The sequence below is a fragment of the Nannobrachium achirus genome, assembly GCF_963921795.1.
Source record: "Nannobrachium achirus genome assembly, chromosome: 9".
Classification (NCBI taxonomy): Eukaryota; Metazoa; Chordata; class Actinopteri; order Myctophiformes; family Myctophidae; genus Nannobrachium; species Nannobrachium achirus.
Genome location: NC_137818.1, coordinates 1,694,845 through 1,720,348, shown reverse-complemented (window position 1 = coordinate 1,720,348; position 25,504 = coordinate 1,694,845). Strand labels below are relative to the sequence as shown.

Below are 25,504 nucleotides of genomic sequence, written 5' to 3'. Positions count from 1 at the left end.
GGTGTAGATTACATCTGATTTTAGCACGGCAGTGTTATTGTTGCATTATTATTATTCATATTTACATGAATATTCATGAGGTGACTCACCTACACAGGTCTTATATGTTAATATGTACATGAATATTCATGAGGTGACTCACCTACACAGGTCTTATATGTTAATGTTTACATGAATATTCATGAGGTGACTCACCTACACAGGTCTTATATGTTAATGTTTACATGAATATTCATGAGGTGACTCACCTACACAGGTCTTATATGTTAATGTTTACATGAATATTCATGAGGTGACTCACCTACACAGGTCTTATATGTTAATGTTTACATGAATATTCATGAGGTGACTCACCTACACAGGTCTCATATGTTAATGTTTACATGAATATTCATGAGGTGACTCACCTACACAGGTCTTATATGTTAACTCATTGAGTGCCAATCCCGAACTAGTTCGGCTTTATTATCGTATCGCAGAGTGCCGATCCCGAACAAGTTCGGCTTTTAAAAAAAAAAATATATATATATATATTTTTTTTTTGGAAAAATTTTTTTTTGATTTTTTTTTTTTTTTTTTGGACCCCATCAAATCTGGTGAACATGATTTCAATCGCGATTTTGCATGTTCCACCCCCATACAACCCCATCTAACATACAGGGCAGCCATGTTTGTTTACATAACATGTAAAACATAATGGCGATTATCTGAAGAATGCCTGAACGGATTTCCAATCGGATTTTTTTGTTTGAAAGCTGTGAACAAACTGCACAAATCCACTCCAATGCAATCCAGGATTGCATTGGATTTTTTAGAGCTCATTCTTCTCTGTTTTTTTCCCATGCATGAGGTGTGCAAGGTTTAATCATGGCTAAGTTGACGAAAATAAGGCTTCTAAAATGCTTGGTAGCCAATAGCTAACTTCAAGCTAACTTCATCCTCTTCCTGTACATGCACAAAGGAAAGTGTTCAGGCAAGTCATGGCTGCAGGGCTTCTGCATATACCAGCATATCTCTATGGGATTTTCTATGGCCACTGGGCGCCCTCTAGTGGTGAAAGGGGTGGCACTAAATGAGTTAATGTTTACATGAATATTCATGAGGTGACTCACCTACACAGGTCTCATATGTTAATGTTTACATGAATATTCATGAGGTGACTCACCTACACAGGTCTTATATGTTAATGTTTACATGAATATTCATGAGGTGACTCACCTACACAGGTCTTATAATGTTTACATGAATATTCATGAGGTTACTCACCTACACAGGTCTTATAATGTTTACATGAATATTCATGAGGTGACTCACCTACACAGGTCTCATATGTTAATGTTTACATGAATATTCACGAGGTGACTCACCTACACAGGTCTCATATGTTAATGTTTACATGAATATTCATGAGGTGACTCACCTACACAGGTCTTATATGTTAATGTTTACATGAATATTCATGAGGTGACTCACCTACACAGGTCTTATATGTTAATGTTTACATGAATATTCATGAGGTGACTCACCTACACAGGTATTATAATGTTTACATGAATATTCATGAGGTGACTCACCTACACAGGTCTTATAATGTTTACATGAATATTCATAAGGTGACTCACCTACACAGGTCTTATAATGTTTACATGAATATTCATGAGGTGACTCACCTACACAGGTATTATAATGTGAACATGAATATTCATGAGGTGACTCACCTACACAGTCTTATATGTTAATGTGTACATGAATATTCATGAGGTGACTCACCTACACAGGTCTTATATGTTAATGTGTACATGAATATTCATGAGGTGACTCACCTACACAGGTCTTCCCGTCGCTGTGCAGGGCGAACTTCATGTGACAGGAACATCTGGGCCCCTGGTCCGTCTCCTCACAGATGTGCTGGCATCCTCCGTTGCCATAGTTACAGGTCACTGTCAACAGCAAACAGTCACAGATATCAGTCAAGATTTTGGCTTATCAATTGTCCTGTCAATTCTCTTATCAATTCAATTCTCATATCAATGCTCTTATCAATTATCTTATCAATGCTCTTATCAATTCTCTTATCAATGCTCTTATCAATTTTCTTATCAATTCTCTTATCAATGCTCTTATCAATTTTCTTATCAATTCTCTTATCAATGCTCTTATCAATTCTCTTATCAATGCTCTTATCAATTCTCTTATCAATTAAATTATCTTATCAATGCTCTTATCAATTACCATATCTTATCAATGCTCTTATCAATTCTCTTATCAATGCTCTTATCGATTATTGTATGGGGGCGGCATAGCTCAGGGGTAGAGAAACCGTTATTAGAGCACGAAGGGTTCCTGAAGGGTTCCCAGTTTGAATCCGGGCTCCCCCTGAGTTAATGTCGAAGGGTCCTTGGGCAAGACTCTGAACCCCTAGTTGCTCCCGGTGAGCTGGTTGGTGCCTTGCATGGTTTCCTCCGCCACCGGTGTAGGAATGTGTGCGTGAATGGGTGAATGTAATGCACAATCTATGTAAAGTGTTTTGGATAAAAGCACTATATAAATGCACCATTTACCATTTACCATTGTATTGTATCAATGCTGATGTCACGTCCTGTCCAGAGAGATGAGAGTCATACGGGCACAAACACATTGTCTTTCTAATAATGGGATAGTGTTTTTATCAGGTTGTTCAGTCCGAGTGTATCAAAAAAGCAACTGGGTTAAGGCAGTGGAAGCTTGTGATTGGCTGCGCGGAGGTGCCGAAAGTCGGGGGGGGGGGGGGGGGGGGGGGGGGGGGGATACACCTAAACCTAACCTCAGTAAAACTAACGCTGGTGAATGCTAACCTGGTGAATGCTAACCTGGTGAATGTTAAACAGGTGAATGCTAACCTGGTGAATGTTAAACAGGTGGGACCAACGATGCTTAACCGAGGTGCTTTTTTGATCCACTCGGACTGAAAGACCTGCAAACAGTATGCTCTCCCTGCTAATAATAGCTTCTGTCAAATTGCATGCAGAGCAAACTACTGGTAAAAACACAGAACATGAAATTAACCCATTTAGAACGGGTACACAGTATTGTGTATCATTATTTTATGCATGGCCACGGACCCCCATCTCAAAATATCTAGTTCCAGGGACCCCCCAGAAACAAAATTTTAGTTAAAAATGTTCGCTTTGAAAATACATATAGTCAAAGATTTGCACACATTTTCACGACTTTTTCAAAAATAGCAGATCTACAAGCTCACAGCGCGCTGTGAGCTTGTATATCTGCTATTTTTCAATGGTCAAAGCATTCAATAATTCTAGGCCTAAATTGGTTGATGTCTTGCATGTGACATCATTGCTTGAATGTTGATCATCAGTTGAAGCCAACATGCTCTATACATTACTGTCACTTTCAGGCAGTAATCTATCTCCCTTTTTCAACTTTATTATTTTCTTAAAAAAAAAAATCAGTGCTATTGAACAACCTTTATGCGTTTTTACACTTCTGACTAAACTTCCTAACTCCATTGGATCCTCAAGCTGTCTGTCAAACCACTCAACTCCAACTTAAGCGCTTTGCACACAGACGTGTTTTTTCTTTCTTTTTCTTTTTTTTGCACAGAAAAAAAACGGACGATTTCATCGTTTTAAAGAGAACAATTATTCTCTATGACCTCATGCACACCGGCTCAGAATTTGCCATGCGGCAGGTGGATGCGGCTGTGCTTTCTTTTCCCCAATCGAACCCAGTTCGATGTGTGCGTCTTGTCGCATGCGGTAAAAACTCATCAACTCCTTTTATGACTCCCTCTTGGATCCACAGTGTGGATTCCTCACAGCCTTGCACACCAAATACAATGTTTTAATCATACAGCAAACGGAAAGAAACGCAACGGTCTTCCTGTGTGCAAAGCCCTTAAGTCATATTCTTTGTTTATTGAATTTTCTTTTGGCTGACTTCGTCATTCTAATCAATGATGTAGAAATCTACACATTTAATTGTCAACCTCCTAACTCCACTTGAGCTGCATGCATTTGGTGATGATAAAGTGAAGATAACATAGGGACACACTCAGGTATCTGACCATGTATGAATTAAAGCAGAAATAACCAGTTTTCTGCTGACATAAGCAGGAAAAAGGCAATTGCTTATTTTTATTTTTTATTTTATTATATTCAGGCGGCTAACAATGCTCCCTAAAATAATCTAGTCTCTGTGGCGCTTCTAGGAGCCGCAGTCTGCCTCCAAAACTATTATTTTATCTGTAAGAAGCTCTGTCACTAGCAGCTCATTGGTGCATGCGCCAGCCGACCGGGGCTAAAAGGATTGACAGGCAGGTCAACCAATCTGAATAAGAACAAGAGCTGATTGGTCTGTTATTTTGGATGGGCACCCAGTTTAATCGACCAATGACAGAACTTCTCACAGATAAAAATAATAGTTTTGGAGGGAGATTGTGGCCCCAGGAAGTGTCACACACACAACATTTCTTTAGGAAGCACGGTTAGCCGTCTGAATAAAATACAATTATAATACATTTTTAAAATAAGCAATTGCATGATTCCTGCTTATGTCAGCAGAAAACTTCTTATTTGTTGTTGTTCTTGTTGTTGTTGTTGTTTTGGAGGGGTTTTGTCCTGAAAGCAGAGATTATGACTGAACCTGTGTCAAATACAGTCTTTGATTCCTGAATGTCCATCTTGTTATCATGCTTCACACTCCAGCAGAATGAAAAAAACACGCATGTTAGTGCAGTGTGCGACCCAGGGACATGCTGGGCCCCTGATTCAGCCCGGGAAAAAGAGTTGTAGAGGCCCTCATTGCGCGCTATGGAGAGAGATCTCTCTCTATAGCACTGCTGCTACTCAAAGATTTGCCATTTCAGATCATGACAAGTGACAAGCCAGTGGGCCAATTACATGAGTTATATTTCGTCGTTTTCGGGTGGAAACCTTGTACGTCCAAAACCGTTCATTTTAAAAATGATTTAAACTAGTGAAAACAGCAGATCTACAAGCACATGTGCTTGTAGATCTGCTGTTTTCACTACTTTTGTGCGACGGCCTTGTATGATGAAGCAGGGCTTTACGAGATACGAGGTTTCTGCCTGACAGTGACGATTTACTTTGTTGGCCGCCCAGCCCTAAAAAATGGAACGAAGGCCGCCGTTTTATTTTTAATTTTTCCCTAATGGGAATGAACCGGCCATTCAGGAGTTGTCCCGCTTTTCCCAATGGCCAGCACGTCCCTGGTGCGACCGTATCAAAGAGAGACATTCATGGCTGTGTGTGCGTGTGTGTGTGTGTGTGTGTGTGTGTGTGTGTGTGTGTGTGCGCGCGCGTGCGTGCATTCATAATATGAATGAAGTGCGTTTCTTTCATATCTTGTAGACAGGGTCATAAAAACGTCACCCATGGAGAGGTGACATCGGAAACAAGTCAGACGTCGCCATAAATCGCGGCTGACAAGAGCAGGAGGGTCAGCGGAAAGCGTTGCGCTTTGCCTTGCTTTGCACGCACGCTGTAGAATGATTAAACAGGGAGGGACGTTAAAAACCCATTCAGGCCTAGAATTATTGAATGCTTTAAACAGTGAAAAACAGCAGATCTACAAGCTCACAGCGTGGCACTCGGTAGATCTATCTCAAATTTTTCTTCTGGGGGGTCCCTCGAACTAGATATTTTGAGATGGGGGTCCGTGGCCAAATAAATATCATTTTGTGGGTCCTTCACATGAAATGGTTTGAGAACCACTGACACAGTAGTCTCTCAAGAACAGACTAACTGAGCTCCAGTTAAGTGAAAAGGACCTTTTCTTTGACGATGGCTGGCCAGATTGCTGACATAGAAACATGGGGTTTTTCAAAAAATCTTAGGATTCAAAAGACACTTATAGAATCGGGTCAAAATTCAAATGTTCAAGATTTTTCTAAAATAGCAGATCTACAAGCTCGCAGCGCGGCACTCGGTGCCGCACTGTGAGCTTGTAGATCTGCTATTTTTCAATAGTCAAAGCATAAAATAATGATACACAATAATGTGTACCCGTTCTAAATTGGTTAAAGGACAACTTTGTTTTTTTTACAAGGGTTCATATTTTAGATTGTAATTAGAGAAAATAAAATATGAGTGTTTAAATGTTTTCATTTACTGCTTTCTATTGTTTTAGAGATTTTAATGATTTTGATTTCAGTGGTTGGGAGCGTGCATACAAGTGGCTAAATGTGTCTTTTTACACACAATAAGTCCATTCCCAAGATGCATCACAATCTTTCATGGGCAGATGTGACTTATGGGTGCTGGTAGTGTTACTGTAAATAATCATTAAGAAATTGCCGGCTTATTGTGCCTAAAATTACATATTTAGCCACTTGTACGCCTGACCCCACCCACTGAAATCAAAATCACTAAACGTGCTTAAACAATGAAAGCAGTGAATGAAAACATTCTAACAAATCATCTTTTCTTTTCTCCAATTACAGTCTAAAATATGAAAAAAGGTATGGCAACATGACTGGTGTCAACATGACAACAGTCATGTTGCCATACCTTAGCAACAGGCATGATACATTTATTTTAAGAAGTGCATATAATATATAATTATATATACCTATAATATAAGTATAATACCTTGTTAAAGTGAGCATTTTGTAAAATGTTGCATTTGTAGTTAATTTACTGTAATTTAACAACATAATAACCAGCACAGATAGACAAAGTGAAATTCATGGATTTATATTTAACTAACTTTTACTTTTTACAGTAAAATAACTACAAATGCAACATTTAACATAATGGTCAGTCACTTTAAACAAGGTATTATAATTGTATTCTCCCCATCTTGACAGAATGGTATATTCCCAGGTTCTGCAGGTCAGCTGCACAGGTGCAATGCATTATTGTTAATTGTGGCACGTTTACTAACATGCCAAGTTTAGCTGCACTTGAACAACCGTTCCAGGCTGTCATATCCAGCCCAAGAAACCATAGAAACGGGGGGAAATAATAAAATGTACTTCTTAAAATAAATGTATCATGCATGTTGCTAAGGTATGGCAACATGAATGGAAACACCAGTCATGTTGCCATACCTTAGCTTTTTTATGAACTGACGCCTCTGCTCCTGAATGGAGATGAACAAGCAAAACAGAGCTCATCCTGTCAGGACTGTGTGTGTGTGTGTGTGTGTGTGTGTGTGTGTGTGTGTGTGTGTGTGTGTGTGTGTGTGTGTGTGTGTGTGCGTGTGCTTGTGTGTGTGTGTGCGTGCGTGCACATGCGTGCGTGTGCGTGCGTGTGCGTGTGCGCGTGCGCGTGTGCGTGTGTGTGCGTGTGCGTGTGCGTGTGCGTGTGCGTGTGTGTGTGTGTAGGAGGTGACGGGGGATTGGTCTGTGTTTGGATAAGGATTGGAGAGGTGTTTTTCTATAGGATGACAGCTCAGGGAGGGGAGGGGGGAGGGGGGCAAAAGGGTGTTGGGATTGGAGGGGGGGGGGGAGGGGGGGGGGGTAGTGGGACTGAGTGCCTAGGGCCCAGGGTGGAGGGGCCTTAATTATTTTATACTTTAAGCTTGTAGATCTGCTATTTTTGAAAAGTTATGAAAATGTGTGCTAATCTTTGAATATATGTATTTTCTAAGCGAACATTTGTAACTCAAATTTTTCCTCTGGGGGGGGGGGGGGGGGGGGGGGGGGAACGGACCCCCATGTCAATATTTTGACATGGGGGTCCGTGGCCAAACACTTCTACAAGCTCACAGTGCTATTTGTCAATAGTTAAAGCATAAAATAACTGAAGTGAAACCCCTGGGTCAGACAGCCGTGCAGGTCTCTCTGTTTCACTCTGTCATCACAGGAGGATTCAGACCTTTTAACGTCAGAGAACTCAAACCCTTCTCCCTTCCTTTTTTATGACATCACACGCAAAATAAACAACAAGTCAAGTAGGTCGGGAGTGGCTTATTGTCGGTATCAGCCGGTAACACGCGGGAGTCTGTCCCCGTTACAATGCGCTAGACCCCTGGGAGATGGACTGCTGAGGTGGAGCGCCACACCTACCATCAGCTCCCAGTACTTGCCGCACGACTTGCCAAACCGTGCTACTCATACGCTGAGTTGGCGGTGCCCGGAATCGAACCCATGACCTTGCGGTACAAAGGCAAGAGCTCTACCGACTGAGCTACCAAACGCACCCATGTAGCCGTGGGCCGGTTGCTTGTTGTTGACCCCCAGATTGCTTGTCTCTCCTCCACTATCGTCCCTCCCTAACATAACTTTAGTCTAGTTTTAATTTGTTGACAAAATTGTCAACAGTTAGAATTTCTGTCTGTCGTGGCTGAGTTTTATTTAGTTTTTTATCAGTCAGTGAAAATGGGTCGTCGACGGGAAAATATGTCGTCATCGCTTTAGTAGACAAAATGAACGCTGGTGTGTGTGTGTGTGTGTGTGTGTGTGTGTGTGTGTGTGTGTCTGTCTGACACACACACAGCGCAGCTAAAAAAGACAAACAGACATTCTCTAGGCTAAACCAATGCATTTCTGGAAGTAGGCCTACCAGAAAATAATAATGATTTGACATTATGGAAGTTGCGGATGAGGATGGATGCGGATATATAAATTGGATAATATAATTAATGTGGTTGGATAATGGATCATTGGATAATTTGCTCGGATGGATTTATCCGTGCATGTCTAGTGTGCGCATGTGCGTGTGTGCATGTGTATGTCTGTGTGTGTGTGTGCAGGCGCGTCACCACCATTCATTGTGAGTACGACGGGACACCCCCACTTTCATAAAAACGTAATCTCATCCCCCCCCCACCTTTTTTGCCGGCCGGGGTGTTTTTTTTGTTTTTTTTTTCTCCCCTGCGCTGCAAGCTGGCTCTCATCAACACAAACGTAACCTCTCAGTGGCATGTAGGTGCTATTTGGCTACTATTTTCCAGGACAATTTCAAAATAAACATGTTGAATGATCGATTGTATAGATGAAAACAATAAAATAAAGACTCTTGTTTTGAAATGCGCTTCTGTGCAGAGAGGAAATGGCTTTCATAGGACGAGCCTTTAACGGTCGTCCACTCTGTCGTCAGTGCGTATCTTGCGCCCTGATGGACTCGTGGTGAAATTAACAACACAGGCATAAAGGAATATAAACAGAACACCAAGACAAGACCATGTAGGCTATAAAGGCATTAAACATCGTCCTGCTCGTCTCATCGTCACTCAGTCAACAATTGGTGAGTGAGTCGTGGCTATATTAGAGTTGGAGTAATGATGGATGCTATGCTGCTAGCTAACACTGTTTTGGCTAGCGTTGTGGACACATTGTATGGGTCTTGAAAATAGCCGATCTAGAAGTTCACAACGCAGCGCGAAGCGACTCGTTGTGAGCTTGTAGCTTGTAGAATAAAACGCGATCAGAACCGCGAAAAACGACCAAATTTTCGCGCGCGCAGAGACGTGCACGCGCAAGGGCGCGGTTATGTCATCCCCCCCACTCTCCAAGACGTTATAACGCCCCTGTGTGTGTGTGTGTGTGTGTCAGAGGCGTCAATTGGGTATGGCAGGGTATGGCAGCTGCCATCCATTGGCTACAGGGGGAAAACAATTAAATGTAAATAAATTCATCATGCCTGTTGCTAAGGTATGGCAACATGAGTCATGACTGGTGTCTTGCACGAACGTAAAGGCACGCGTGCAAGACACCAGTCATGTTGCCATACCTTAACTCAGGGGTTCTCAAAGTGGGTGACGGGGCACCCTGGGGTGCCGCGACGGCAGTCCAGGGGTGCCGCGAGATCATTTGTTATTTGGAATTTATTTGGACACTTGAAAAAATATTTAGTATCATTTTAAACTTGAAGTACAAAGTTATTTTCAGTCAGTTCCAACCAAAATGGCTGTTATCTCAACGTTTTCAACCGCAACATAAAAAGATATCATCACTGTCGGGCAGAAACCTCGTATCTCCAAGTTTCAAATGTGTACGTCTTTTGGTAAAGCAAAGCCCTGCTATATCATACAAGACTGTTGCGCAAAACTAGTGAAAACAGCCGATCTACAAGCACACAACGCCTCACGATGCGAGGCGTTGTGTGCTTGTAGATCTGCTGTTTTCACTAGTTTAGTACATTTTATACTAAAATACAAAACGAACGGTTTTGGACATACATGGTTTCCACCCAACAACGACGATATGCTATAAATATAAGGTGCTGGGAGTGAAAACTATAATGTAGGGGTGCCTCGGATTAAAACAATATTCATGGGGTGCCCTGAGACAAAAAAGTCTGGGAACCCCTCCTTAGCTTTTTCTGAACTGATGCCACTGGTGTGTGTGTGTGTGTGTGTGTGTGTGTGTGTGTGTGTGTGTGTGTGTGTGTGTGTGTGTGTGTGTGTGTGTGTGTGTGTGTGTGTGTGTGTGTGTGTGTGTGTGTGTGTGTAGGTGTGTGTGTGTGAGCTCTTACATTTGCACTCCTTCATGTTGCGGGTGAGGGTGAATCCTGGTCTGCATTCGCAGGCGATGCCGCCCTTCTGGGTCTCCCTGCAGATGTGGGCACAGCCATGGTTCTTATCCATGCAGGAGGGGCCGTCTCTGGAGCCCTCTGAACGCACTGCAACACAACATAACAACACAACGTTATCCTGGAGCCCTCTGAGCGCACTGCAACACAACATAATATAACACAACGTTACCCTGGAGCCTTCTGAGCGCACTGCAACACAACAACACAACGTTATCCTGGAGCCCTCTGAACGCACTGCAACAACACAACATAACAACTCAATATAACGTTATCCTGGAGCCCTCTGAACGCACTGCAACAACACAACATAACAACTCAATATAACGTTATCCTGGAGCCCTCTGAACGCACTGCAACAACACAACATAACAACTCAATATAACGTTATCCTGGAGCCCTCTGAACGCACTGCAACACAACATAACAACACAACGTTTAGAACCTCTGAACGCACTGCAACACAACACAACAACACAACGTTTAGAACCTCTGAACGCACTGCAACAACACAACAACACAACACAATGTTTAGAACCTCCCTCTGAACGCACTGCAACACAACATAACAACACAACGTTTAGAACCTCTGAACGCACTGCAACACAACACAACAACACAACGTTTAGAACCTCTGAACGCACTGCAACACAACACAACAACACAACACAATGTTTAGAACCTCCCTCTGAGCGCACTGCAACACAATGCAACACAACACAACACAACACAACACAACACAACACAACACAACACAACACAACACAACGTTTAGAGCTGGGCTACTCAACTTAAGATGGCTCAGGGGCCACTGCAATGTAGATGTACTTTGTTACAAGTAAAAGTCTGGAATTCAAAATGTACTTGAATAAAAGTATGAAAGTATGAAAGTATCAAATATGTTTGAAAATAGCCTCAATATAAAACAGTCAAACAAAATTTGTTTCCTGGTGGTTTTGGAGAGAAACTGAAAAATGACATCAGAAATGATTTGTCCAGACTGAAAGTAGACAGAATATATTTATATTGAATTGACTAAAATGATTTCTGGCATGGAAAAAAATGAAATAAGAGTCATTCCTCATAACTCCAGCTTGAGGTTATGTTCTATTCTCAGCGTGTTGTGTCCTCAGCCTGGCCAACCTGCCAACCCCTGCCTTCTGAATACCATGACATCATAGCTTCCAGGTCAGGCCTGCCAGAGCTCTCCTCCAATCACAGGAATCCTCCCTTGTTTGGAAACTAAAAGACGTGTCCCTTATTCAACTGATAAGGGACACAGGGTTCTACCTTATTCAACTGATAAGGGACATAAGGGTTCTTCCTTATTCAACTGATAAGGGACACAGGGTTCTACCTTATTCAACTGATAAGGGACATAAGGGTTCTTCCTTATTCAACTGATAAGGGATACAGGTTTCTTCCTTATTCAAATGATAAGGGACATAAGGGTTATTCCTTATTCAACTGATAAGGGACACAGGTTATTCAAATGATAAGGGACATAAGGGTTCTTCCTTATTCAACTGATAATGGACACAGGTTTCTTCCTTATTCAACTGATAAGGGACATAAGGTTTCTACCTTATTCAAGTGATAATGGACACAGGGTTCTACCTTATTCAACTGATAAGGGACACAGGTTTCTACCTTATTCAACTGATAAGGAACACAGGTTTCTACCTTATTCAACTGATAAGGGACACAGGTTTCTACCTTATTCAACTGATAAGGGACACAGGTTTCTATCTTATTCAACTGATAAGGGACATTGGTTTACTCTGTGTTTTTATTGGTTTGTGGCATTGTGTGTACCGATGTTTCCTGTTGAGCTGGGACATTATTAACTCATTTCCTGCGATCCCCGTCGAAACTGGAGATTTCCCGCTGTACCGATCTGCCATGCCCGTAGATCCCGGAAATTTAATTAGCTTTAATCATTATGAAACAATTAAAAGTATGATTGCTGTTTATCGCTGATTCGGACTCTTTAGGCCCGCCTCCTAACTGTATCCGGCCGTAGTTCCTGTTGTGACCGGATCTAGGTTTCTGTATCCGGTCTGAGGCCCAATCGTAGCTCCGCTCCCATAGGTTTACATTGTAAACAAGGAAGGGGCTGCACGGCCATAGAATGGTCTTTTTTCAGATTTTTTTTTTGAAGCTGTTATGATTCTTTTACCCGCCTGGCATATGATCTGCGCACATATCGTCTGCTATGTGCGCGACGTGCCCTCGCAGGACCATAGCGCACAGCTCGGCCTTTTACATGAGTTTTTATGGTAACAGCGGCAGATACAGCCTGACAACGGATATGTCTTTTTCCAATGGGATTGTTTTATTCGAAAGCTGTGGTCCGGTCTACAACGCTGGTACACGTTACATGCACAGATCGTGCGCAATGCGCGCACGTGCCCACGTTAAAAGGTAAGGACAATTTGGCAGTTTGGCAGTTCAGCTATGTTTAAAATGGTAGCAACATTGTTAAGGCCACAGTGGCCTTAATGTCCCAGCTGCCTGGACCACTTTCTCTCTTTCTTGTCAATATGTAGACAGTAGAAACTGATGTCTCTTTAAACCAACCTGGCTGATTTGATTGGACACACAGGGCTGAGCATGGATCAGATTCTACTTCGCTGCAGATTAGGTTATCATCCCTCATCAACAAATTCTTTCAATGGACTAAAATCTTGTTTTATTTGATGTCCTTCCTGCCCTGGCATTTGGCCTTTGTGCCTTAAAAAATGTACAACACCAAAGGCCAAGTGGCCGTGACCCTAAAATGATGAAATTCCAGGCCTGGTTTTGCCCATTGCTACTCCTCAGCCTGAGACCAGCACCACACAGAACACAGCATCAAGGTGACAGTGTCTGCCGTTGGCTAGTGGCTTCTGGGCTACTTGGCCAGCTGCAACAGGTAGGGAATAGGGCATTCACCAAATATTCGAACATGCGAATATTCGAATATCAAAGTCACTATTCGACGTTGTTCACCGAAGTCGAATATTCGCTTATTTAATGTTTTTCTCTTTAAAAAATATATAGTATATAATGAAGGTAATAGAAGGTAATAACAACAAGTTGATAGATTTCCTCTCAAAACCGTTAACTTCAAAATAAGAGCCTCCCGTAATATGATCAAGTCAACTTTCAAGTCACAGCTGTTTTATTTTATTTTTAAGTCTACTTACAAGTAGTAGGAAGTAAGATGGACTCAGAAGTACATGACACCAGTCCAGTGCTGTACCGCACTGCAGTAGTAACTGGTGCTATAAAAAAAACTAGATATTTTCGATGGCTCGACTAAAACAATTGGTGTCGATTCCGGGGTCTTTGAACGACTCGTCGATGCGTCGATTTTTACAAGACAGCCTTATTCTCTTAAAAAAAATATATATATAGCAAATCTACAAGCTCACAATGCGTGAGCTTGTAGATTGAGAGAGGAGGAAGGAACAACCAAAGCACCGGGCTGCTGGAAAAAAGAAAAAAGTCATGATGAAAAAAGAGAAAACATGAAAAGAATGCAAACCATGTGACCATCCATCCATCCATCCATATTACATGAAGTCATCATTCTTTTTGTGAAAGAAAGAACGACAATGTTAACATTGTTTGGAAGCTGAAGTCTCTTCCATAATTCATAGCCCCAGGCACATGCACGCACGCACGCACGCACGCACGCACGCACGCACGCACGCACGCACACACGCACACACGCACACACACACACACACACACACACACACACACACCATTCCTGCGTGGAAAATAAATACTTGATAGATGAAGGAAGACAATCCCATGTTGGCCTGATGTGATGAATAATAATGCAGAACGACACAGAATGCACTCTTTGCTATGCTAATTAAACCCATTCAGGCCTAGAATTACTGAATGCTTTAACCAGTGAAAAATAGCAGATCTACAAGCTCACAGCACGGCACAGAGTGCCGCGCTGCGAGCTTGTAGATCTGATATTTTTGAAAAAGTCGTGAAAATATGTGCAAATCTTTGAATATATGTATTTTCAAAGCGAACGTTTGTAACTCAGATTTTGCTTCTGGGTGGTCCCTGGAACTAAATATTTTTAGATGGGGATCCGTGGCCAAATAAATATCTTTTTGGGGGTCCTTCACATGAAAAGGTTTGAGAACCACTGACATAGTAGTCTCTCAAGAACAGACTAACTGAGCTCCAGTTGAGTGAAAAGGACCTTTTCTTTGACGATGGCTGGCCAGATTGCTGACATAGAAACATAGGGTTTTTCAAAAAACCTTAGAAGGATTCAAAAGACACTTATAGAATCGGGTCGAAATTCTAATTTCCACGATTTTTCAATAGTTAAAACATAAAATAATGATACACTATAATGTGTACCCGTTCTAAATGGGTTAAAGCACTTTCTACTTGTGTTATGTTGATGGCATGTACAGTGTTATTGTGTTGAATTATTTATGCTATGAGGATGAATTGAACCCATAGCAGCACAAAGACCCAAGGACTGTTATTGTGTCATCCTTTTAGCCTGAATGTTAGTATGATTCTGTTGTCATGGTCTTAGCATGGGACCAGGAGCCTTTTCTGCTTTCTGAAACAGCCTACGTCATGTTGTAGTCATCAGAAACAGCCGACGTCATGTTGTAGTCATCAGAAACAACCTACGTCATGTTGTAGTCATCATGTTGTAGTCATCAGAAACAACCTACGTCATGTTGTAGTCATCAGAAACAACCTACGTCATGTTGTAGTCATCAGAAACAACCTACGTCATGTTGTAGTCATCATGTTGTAGTCATCAGAAACAGCCTACGTCATGTTGTAGTCATCAGAAACAACCTACGTCAAAAAGAGTTCATCCGCTGGCTGCAGCCTAACATAGTATTTCTATACTGCAGCATTGATACTGCAGCAAAAAACATGAGTACTTCCCCCCCCCCCCCCCCCACCGTCCATGCAGTAGGAGCAGCGCAGCGAGCACTTTGTAGAAACTAGTAGGAAGTATAGAAGAGAATGTAGTCTGGTAGAAGAATACAAGCTCGCAGCATGGCACTCGGTGCCGCGTTGCGAGCTTGTAGATCTGCTATTTTTCACTGGTTAAAGCATTCAATAATTCTAGGCCTAAATGGGTTAACACCTCTGCTTGTTTTCCACATGTTTCTGCCAACAGAAAGAATGGTCTTTCAGTCTGATGTCAAACGCACACATTTCCAACGTCTGTATTTATGGAACCCAGAGGAAGATGACAACGGGCAATTTGGACGTCCCAAGGCGGAGCTCCACCGACGGCCCGCCTTCTTTTTATAAGCGTCTGCTGGAACAACAAGGTCACGTATATTGGTGTAACCACCGCCTCAGCTGGGGCTGCAGTTTTCTATAGACACCAAAACCACACAAACAGCTTTCCTCTGCGGTCACAATATCTGCCGTTACACCAGTGGTGCAAAGTAACTAAAATACGTTTACTCAAGAATTTTACTTTGCTGGAGTACTTCCAATAGTATTTCCAATACTTGTACTTCTACTCCACTACATCTTGGAGACAAATATTGTACTTTTTACTCCACTGCAATATTTGAAAACTTTAGTTACTTTGCAGGATGTGGATTATTATTACAAAGCTTATTATTACAGCTCCATAGAAACGTTGGCACTTTTACTCCAGCTAATTCTTAAACAAGTACAGTGGCGTCAGTTCAGAAAAAGCTATGGTATGGCAACATGACTGGTGTCTTGCACGCGCGCGAGACACCAGTCATGTTGCCATACCTTAACAACAGACATGATACATTTATTTTAAGAAGTACATTTAATTTTTCCCCCGTTTCTATGTTTTCTTGGGCTGGATATGGCAGCCAGGAACAGTTGTTCAAGTGCAGCTAAACTTGGCATGTTAGTAAACACAATTCCACAATTAACAATAATAAATTGCACCCGTGCAGCTGACCTGCAGAACCTGGGAATATACCATTCTGTCAAGATGGGGAGAATAAAAATGTGGAGAATACAATTATAACACCTTGTTAAAGTGACCATTATGTAAAATTTTGCATTTGTAGTTATTTTACTTTAATTTAACAACATAATAACCAGACAGACAAAGAGAAATTCATGGATTTATATTTAAAAGTAACTTTTATCTTCCCCCCTGGACCCAGGGTATGGCAGCTGCATACCCCTGCCATACCCAATTGACGCCCCTGATTACTTTTACTCCAGCTAATTCTTAAACCTGTCCTCAAGCACTGGGAGAGAATGTTGTAATGTGGAGTGAGTTTCTGACACTGTGCTTCAAGCTCTGACGTTTGTACTTTACTTGAGTATTTCCAATTTCCAATACTTTTACTTCTACTCCACTACATTTCAGATCCAAATATTGTACTTTTACTCCACTACATTTATCGGAACATTTTAGTTACTAGTTACAGATACAGTATAATATAATATTATAAAACATACATTAACCATTTTATCCCTATTTTATACCAATTGGTGATTTGAAAATAGCTTGTAGATCTGCTATTTTCAAACATTTTGTACTTTTACTTTTGGTACTTTAACATATCGATGACAATACTTGATGACATTTACTTGTAAGGGTGCCCACAGACCAAAATACCTATGAGAGTGGAATGTCAGTGGAGGATATCTGCGCTCCGCGCAGACCTTGTGTTTATGCTGGAGCAAAGAAATTCTCCACGCAGATTCTGGTTTCCCCCCTCTGTCCAATCGGGTGAGTCGAAGGCGTAATATCCTGAGAATCAGGAAGGGACTGGGAGATGTTTTATTTTGAAGAGTCTCATGCACCCAAACTCTTCTCTTTTTAGCTTGTTGCATCTCCCCTTCCAATAAAGCAAGGGTGAGTACCCTTCGCCTGTCCATTATAGAGTTGACACTTAAAAGATGAAGATAATAAAGCCTATTAAATTGATAACCTCGCAAGTCGCAACGTAACCTGGCTAACGTACCTCTGCAGACAAAGGATCGCTACGCTAGTCTACAGGCTAGAGGGCGGGAGGGAGGGGCGGTGCGGGAAGTGAGTGACAGGCGCGTCACTGGCTTTGGGACGGAATACGCTCTCTCAGCCGCGCACCAGAGAGTTTATCCACTGAGGACCATATGTTGGTCTGAGGGCAGGGCAGCCTAACAGAGTATTTCTACTTAGCAAATTGATGCTTTTACTTAAAGCAGAAATAAGCAGTTTTCTGCTGACATAAGCAGGAATCATGCAATTGCTTATTTTTAAAAATATATTTTTATTTTATTTCATTCAGGCGGCTAAAAAATGCTTCCTAAAGAAATGTTGTGTGTGTGACACTTCCTGGGGCTTCAATCTGCCTCCAAAACTATTATTTTCATCTGTGAGAATAAAACTGGGTGCCCATCCAAAATAACACTCAGACCAATCAGGACCGCCTCTTGTTCTTGTTCAGATTGGTTTGACCTGCCTGTCAATCCTTTTAGCCCCGGTCGGCTGGTTCATGCACCAATGAGCTGCTAGTGACAGAGCTTCTTACAGATAAAATAATAGTTTTGGAGGCAGACTGCGGGCTCCTAGAAGCGCCACAGAGACTAGATTTTTTAGGGAGCATTGTTAGCTAACTTAATATAATAAAATTAAAAAAATAAAATTAAAATAAGCAATTGCATGATTCCTGCTCATGTCAGCAGAAAACTTGCAGCTTTAAGTAAAAAAAACAGTACTTTTCCCACCAGTGGATTTTAAGCTGCTGGTGGGAATCCGACCCAGCACGCCGGTCCCTTTGGCCTAACGTCTCCACCGCTGTCTGAGGCGGGAGAGGCTCGGCATGTCACATCTGTGTGTGTGTGTGTGTGTGTGTGTGTGTGTGTGTGTGTGTGTGTGTGTGTGTGTGTGTGTGTGTGTGTGTGTGTGTGTGTGTGTGTGTGTGTGAGTGAGTGTGTGTGTGTGTGTGAGTGTGTGTGTGTGCGTGCCTGTGAGTGAACCATGAACGTACATAGCAGCAGGATTGAGTTTCCGACTTCAGGGAATCCTTCTGGGAGCAGAGATTACTTACTGGGGGGAGGGGGGGGGGGGGGGGTCTGTCCACCTCTTTATGCACCTCTGTGCACCCCTCCCCTCTCCCCCCTCTCCCAGGGGCGTCAATTGGGTATGGCAGGGGGTACGCAGCTGCCATACCCTGGGTCCAGGGGGGGGAAAATAAAATAAACTTTTAAATATAAATACATGAATGTCTCTTTGTCTATCTGTGTTATGTTGTTAAATTACAGTAAAAATAACTACAAAGTTTAACAAAAATGGTCACTTTAACAAGGTATTGTGGCGCGTTTTACTAACATGCCAAGTTTAGCTGCACTTGAACAACCGTTCCAGGCTGTCATATCCAGCCCAAGAAACCGTAGAAACCGGAGGGAAAATAGAATGTACTTCTTAAGGCTAAGGTATGGCATAGGGGTGTAACGATACATTTTAATAGCGATTCGATACATATCACGATACATGGTTGACGATACGATACATGGACGATATTGGTTCATTCATGGCGATACGATACGATTCGATTTAATGATTTAAAATCGATATAGTAACTATTTAGCAAAGACATTAAATCTGTGTGAAAGGTATGGATAGTGCAGGTTTTAAGGGAAACATGTATTATTATGGATATAAATAAGTAAACACAGTGATTATCTGCCAAATACATGGACATTGTATATTGACAAACCTGCACCTTGACATGAACCCAGAGATTACACACATTTATCGATAGACCAGTGTAGCTATATGGAAAGGAAAAGTAATTAAACCCCTCCTTTTAATTTTTTCTTCTTAAAAATGCTAAATACAATGAACAAGTAGGTAGTATCGATACAATCGATTCTTTGCACTGCCGATTCGATACGGTACAAAATAAAACAATACGATTCGATTTTAGCTGTTTTCATTTCGATATACTTAGATTTTTTAAGTTAAAAACTATATTTCGATACAGTTACTATATCGTTACACCCCTAGTATGGCAACATGACTGGTGTCTTGCACGCGAGACACCAGCTATGTTGCCATACCTTAGCCTTTTCTGAACTGACGCCACTGCACTGCCCACTCCCCCAATACCCCCAGACCCCTCTCTCTCCCCCCTCTCTCTCCCTCTCTCTCTCCCCCTCTCTCTCTCTCTCTCTCTCTCTCTCTCTCTCTCTCCCCCTCTCTCCCTCTCTCTCTCTCTCTCTCTCTCTCTCCTCTCTCTCTCTCTCTCTCTCTCTCTCTCCCTCTCTCTCTCTCTCTCTCTCTCCCCCTCTCTCTCCCTCTCTCTCTCCCCCTCTCTCTCTCCCCCTCTCTCTCCCTCTCTCTCTCCTCCCCCTCTCTCTCTCCCCCTCTCTCTCCGTCTCTCTCTCTCCCCCCCCCCCCTCTCTCTCTCTCTCTCTCTCTCCCCCCCCTCTCTCTCTCTCTCTCTCTCTCTCTCTCTCTCTCTCTCTCTCTCTCTCTCTCTCTCTCTCTCTCTCTCTCTCTCTCTCTCTCTCTCTCCCCCCCCCCCCCAGACCCATCCATCAGTACCGGGTCGAGTCGGGTCTCTTCTCTCCGAGGACTCATAAAGTCCAAAGTGCTGACACAACAACAAAGACCCTTTTCTCCTCTGCATCGCCAGCCTGCCAGGGACGTGCAGAGAATGTCAGAGAGGCAGGGGCTGACACTTCTAAAAGGGCCTTTCTGTGTGGAGTTTGCATGTTCTCCCCGTGTCTCCTAGGGTAGATACCCTCACAAAAACATGCAGTAATCCTGGTTTCTATACTGCCTCCCCCTGGCCAGCCGGGGCGCCTGATGGAGGGAAAGGAACTGGTTGGAATAACGTGTTCCTTCCACGTGCTGCGTCCATCCCAGGAAAATCCCCCCTGTCAGGTGAAAAGAAACAACTTGGACTACCCATGCATAGAAGGAAGCATGAGGTCAGTCCGTTGTCTCCCCAGGCGCGGCAGAGGGAGAGCAGAGCCCAGGATTACATAGGCAATTAGCACTGGGTGAGAACATGCGTTACAAAATCATGGGATAAAAATTATAAAAGAAAATTGTCGACCTCCAAGCTCACAACGCGATGCGTTGTGAGCTTGGAGGATCTGCTATTTTCGATGTTTTCGAGATCGGCTATTTTCGGTGCTTGATATCACACTGAACTAAGCATATCAAGTGAATACTGGAGATGTGGCGTAACGGCATGGATTTCTACACAGAGAGGGCAATTCTTTCAACATAAGACGCATTCAAGTTCAGGAGAGTTTGGACAAGGCAATTCTCTTGAATGCTGCCTTCAGGTATGGCATGGAAAGAGGGCATTTCTTTCACCGTAGTAAAAACTGCATTCATGGTCTGGAGAGGGCACTTTTTACAGACAGATAAAAGGGCAGGGGCTCAAGCCCCCTTTGGAGTCTATGTGTGCACGTGCCTGGCTGTCACTCACCCACCCACCCCTCCCCTTCCAACCGCATGTGGTGGAGAAGTCTACTCCTATAGGATACATGTTTTACCAAGTAAACGTAATATAGAAACATTCTGTTACAGGTAAAAGTCCGGAATTCAAAATGTACTTGAGTAAAAGTATGAAAGTGTTACCAAAAGTGAAAGTACAAAATGTTTGAAAATAGCAGATCTACAAGCTCACAACGGCCCTCCGCCTACAGTGACGGAAAAGAACAAGTATCAAAACCACACTGTAGAAATAAAGAAAAAAAAGGCAAGAAACCACAAATAAATGTCAAATAATTGTAACGGAAATAAAAAAGTTTAAAGCGTTGTCGTTCTCCTCTGCAACGTTACTGGAAATACTACAACAAAGACAACTAGAAAAAAATAAAAAGGTTACTTAAGTAAGTTACTTGAGTACACGTACTTAGTTACTTTCCACCAGCCAATCTCCTTCAAAAGCTTTTCTGGCGTTTCCCTTCAAACCGCTTGCCCAAAGGGCCTCAGGTTAAATCATTACTGAATGAAGAAAGGTCTCCTTCTCCAGCAGAGGGTAAGAGGAGGATGAGGAAGTCAACGCCAAAGGAAAAGAAGAAGAAAAGAAAGAAGAAAAAGCAGCTTTAAACGCTGCGCTGCCTGCATCCACTAAAACAATAAAACATAACTCTATATGTAGAAACACATAAAAATATCACAGGCCGCTTTATGGGCAGTGGGAAGACTTTCAGTCAGGGACGTGCTGGGCCCCCTGATTCAGCCCGGGAAAAAGAGTTGTAGAGGCCCTCATTGCAGCGCTATAGAGAGAGATCTCTCTCTATAGCGCTGCTGCTACTCAAAGATTTGCCATTTCAGATCATGAAGAGTGACAAGCCAGTGGGCCAATTACATGAGTTATATTTCGTCGTTGTCGGGTGGAAACCTTGTATGTCCAAAACCGTTTGTTTTGTATTTATCATTTTAAAAATGATTTAAACTAGTGAAAACAGCCGATCTACAAGCACACAACGCCTCGCACCGCGAGGCGTTGTGTGCTTGTAGATCTGCTGTTTTTTTGTGTGACGGCCTTGTATGATGAAGCAGAAAAGAAGGCGAAAAGATTGACAAATTTGAAACTTGGAGATACGAGGTTTCTGCCCAACAGTGATGATTTACTTTGTTGGCCGCCCAGCCCCCAAAATGGAACGAAGGCCAACATTTTATTTTGATTTTTTTCCTAATGGCCGGCCTGGACCGGCCGGGAATGAACCGGCCGTTCGGGAGTTGTCCCGCTTTTCCCAATGGCCAGCACGTCCCTGCAGGCCGCTTTATGTGCAGAACCCAGCGCTGTGCAGTGGGAAGACTTTCAGAGCCCAGCGCTGTGGAAGAACTACTTCACATTATCACTTATAGCAGGGGTTCCCAAACTGTTTTTGTCTCAGGGCACCCCATGAATATTTGTTTTAAGCCGAGGCACCCCTACATTATAATTCTCACTCCCAGCACCTTATATTTATAGCATTATCATCGTTATCATCGGGTTGAAACCTTGTATGCCCAAAACCGTTCCCCTGACTTATAGACATGGAAAAGCTCACAGCACGGCACCGAGTGCTGTGCTGTGAGCTTGTAGATCTGCTATTCTTTTTATAATTAAAGCATAGAATAATGTTTTAAGTGGCTCCAGGTCTTAATGGGTTAAGTAAAAGTATCAATAACAAAAAATACTCAGTAACAAGTAAAAAGGCCTGTTTGTGTTCAAAATGTTACTTGGTAAAAGTACAAAAGTATTGGCATCAAAATAAACTTAAAGTACCAAAAGTAAAAGTATTTTTTTTTTCTTTTGTGGAGAATAGCAGATCTACAAGCTCTATGGACCCCCTGGGTGTCTGGAAGTAGAGTGTGAGTTGAATTGAAGCGTGGAGAGAAGGTTTGTTTGGGTGTCAGTGGGTTGCCACAGACTGCAGTCTTTTAACACCTTCTCCAAAGCACAGAGTAAACACAGCGTCTGCAGACACTGTAGTCTGAGGTGGTCCACACTGAAGACTCTCACTGCAGCCTGAGGTGGTCCACACTGAAGACTCTCACTGCACCCTGAGGTGGTCCACACTGAAGACTCTCACTGCAGCCTGAGGTGGTCCACACTGAAGACTCTCACTGCAGCCTGAGGTGGTCCACACTGAAGACTCTCACTGCACCCTGAGGTGGTCCACACTGAAGACTCTCACTGCAGCCTGAGGTGGTCCACACTGAAGACTCTCACTGCATCCTGAGGTGGTCCACACTGAAGACTCTCACTGCAGCCTGAGGTGGTCCACACTGAAGACTCTCACTGCACCCTGAGGTGGTCCACACTGAAGACTCTCACTGCAGACTGAGGTGGTCCACACTGAAGACTCTCACTGCAGACTGAGGTGGTCCACACTGAAGACTCTCACTGCACCCTGAGGTGGTCCACACTGAAGACTCTCACTGCACCCTGAGGTGGTCCACACTGAAGACTCTCACTGCACCCTGAGGTGGTCCACACTGAAGACTCTCACTGCAGACTGAGGTGGTCCACACTGAAGACTCTCACTGCAGACTGAGGTGGTCCACACTGAAGACTCTCACTGCACCCTGAGGTGGTCCACACTGAAGACTCTCACTGCAGACTGAGGTGGTCCACACTGAAGACTCACTGCAGCCTGAGGTGGTCCACACTAAAGACTCTCAGGGGATTGACTTTGTTGTGAGACTCGCTCAGAGGAAGAGATTAAGTCATGTCCCGTTTTCACACAGCCAAACTTCTGGACGTTTTTTTTTTTTTTCAAAAGTTACAGCAATTTTGAAATTCGAAACACTTATTTTGTGTGCCGGACGTTTTGGCGTCCGAAATGTCACAGCAAACTACCTGGTAATTCTTGCTGAAAGTACCGGGAGAATACAAATGTCCCTGCAGTGAAAACGCATACCGTGATTTTTGACATTTTTTTGGCGCATGAAAGGAGCCAATAATAACAGTTAAAGCCTTGTATTTGGGATTGAAAACGATTTGAATGTAAAGGAATGGGATATAGAAACAAGGCAACTATTGAAGAATAGCACTTACCGCATATACACGCTCACAGCACGCCATCGAGTGCTGCGCTGCGAGCTTGTAGAATCTGCTGTATTTGAAAAATCTCAATGTCAAAGTGGTTCTCAAACTTGGTTCTCAAACCTTTTCATGTCAAGGACCCCCGAATTTATAGTTATTTGGCCACGGACCCCCATGTCAAAATATATTGTCCCCCACCCGGTAGCAAAGATTTCAGTTGCAAAGGTTTGCTCTGAAAATGATATTTTCACATGATTTTTCAAAAATAGCAGATCTACAAGCTCATAGTGTGGCACTCGATGCCGCGCTATGAGTTTGTATATCTGTATAAAATAATTCCAGGTCTTTTTTTAATGGGTTACTAAATTACTTTTAGTAGAATATCTTTTACATCTCTGCGACATACGCTATGGCAGGGGTTCCCAAACATTTTTGTCTCAGGGCACCCCATGAATATTGTTTTAATCCGAGGCACCCCTACGTTATAATCATCACTCCGACTCCCAGCACCTTATATTTATAGCATATCGTTGTTGTCGGGTGGAAACCTTGTATGTCCAAAACCGCTCGTTTTGTATTTATCATCTATAAAATGTACTAAACTAGTGAAAACAGCAGATCTACAAGCACACAATGTGTGCTTGTAGATCTGCTGTTTTCACTAGTTTTGTGCGACAGTCTTGTATGATGAAGCAGGGCTTTGCTTTACCAAAAGACGTACACATTTGAAACTTGGAGATACAAGGTTTCTGCCCGACAGTGACGATATTTTAGTGATTATGTTGCGAGGAAAACGTTGAGATAACAGCCATTTGGTTAGAACTGACTGAAAATAACTTTGTACTTCAAGTTTAAAATTATACTAAATATTTCTTCAAGTGTCCAAATAAATTCCAAATATTATCCAATGATCTCACGGCACCCCAGGGTGCCCCGTCACCCACTCTGAAAACCCCTGCGCTATGGAATATTAAATGACTTGTACAGACATACAGTATGGGACAACCTTTTTTATTATTATTTTACTAGAATATCTTTTGTGAGAATGGGATCTCGTTTGCAGCTGCTCACAGTGCATAATGCTGAGAAGGATGGCATTTTAATCACGCTATTAAAATCTCCTCTGCTCTTCTGGAAGTGGCATGGGAACATTTCTGCTAAACCAATAAACAAATCAATAGTTTAAAGGAGCTATAGTCAACTTTTTCTTGAAAAACTGATGCTAAAATAAAAATTATGTTTCTAAAATATTTTATAAAAAAATAAGCTTCATTTATGTGTTTCTATTAAAAAATGACCACAAAAAGCGTAAAATAATGATAAAATACTAATTTTGGCCATTGTCAGACCGACACTTTGTTTACATTCTAGTGATATGATATGACATTCTAGTCATATCATCTCAGAGCTGGGGTACAGGTGCAGACTATTTGTTTTTATATTTGGCAGCCTAGGACATTCTACCCACAGGCTGGTTGTTAGAGGGTTTCAACAACTTGGGATGCCTAAAAAAGAGGC

At 42.5% G+C, this 25,504-nt stretch overlaps 1 pseudogene across 1 annotated transcript in view; it reads right to left on the bottom strand.

Annotated features, from left to right (window-relative positions):
* LOC308291799 (signal peptide, CUB and EGF-like domain-containing protein 3) overlaps positions 1-24,025 on the bottom strand; it is a 125,114-nt pseudogene extending 101,089 nt beyond the window's left edge. The window contains exons 1-9 of the transcript XR_013963354.1: positions 23,999-24,025; positions 23,521-23,594; positions 23,346-23,414; positions 23,171-23,239; positions 22,996-23,064; positions 20,032-20,123; positions 11,182-11,196; positions 10,443-10,589; positions 1,824-1,940 (exon numbers count right to left, since the gene is read on the bottom strand). The product of XR_013963354.1 is annotated as a signal peptide, CUB and EGF-like domain-containing protein 3 (transcript). The remainder of the gene's footprint in view (positions 1-1,823; positions 1,941-10,442; positions 10,590-11,181; positions 11,197-20,031; positions 20,124-22,995; positions 23,065-23,170; positions 23,240-23,345; positions 23,415-23,520; positions 23,595-23,998) is intronic.
* Between the last annotated feature and the right edge of the window lie 1,479 nt (positions 24,026-25,504).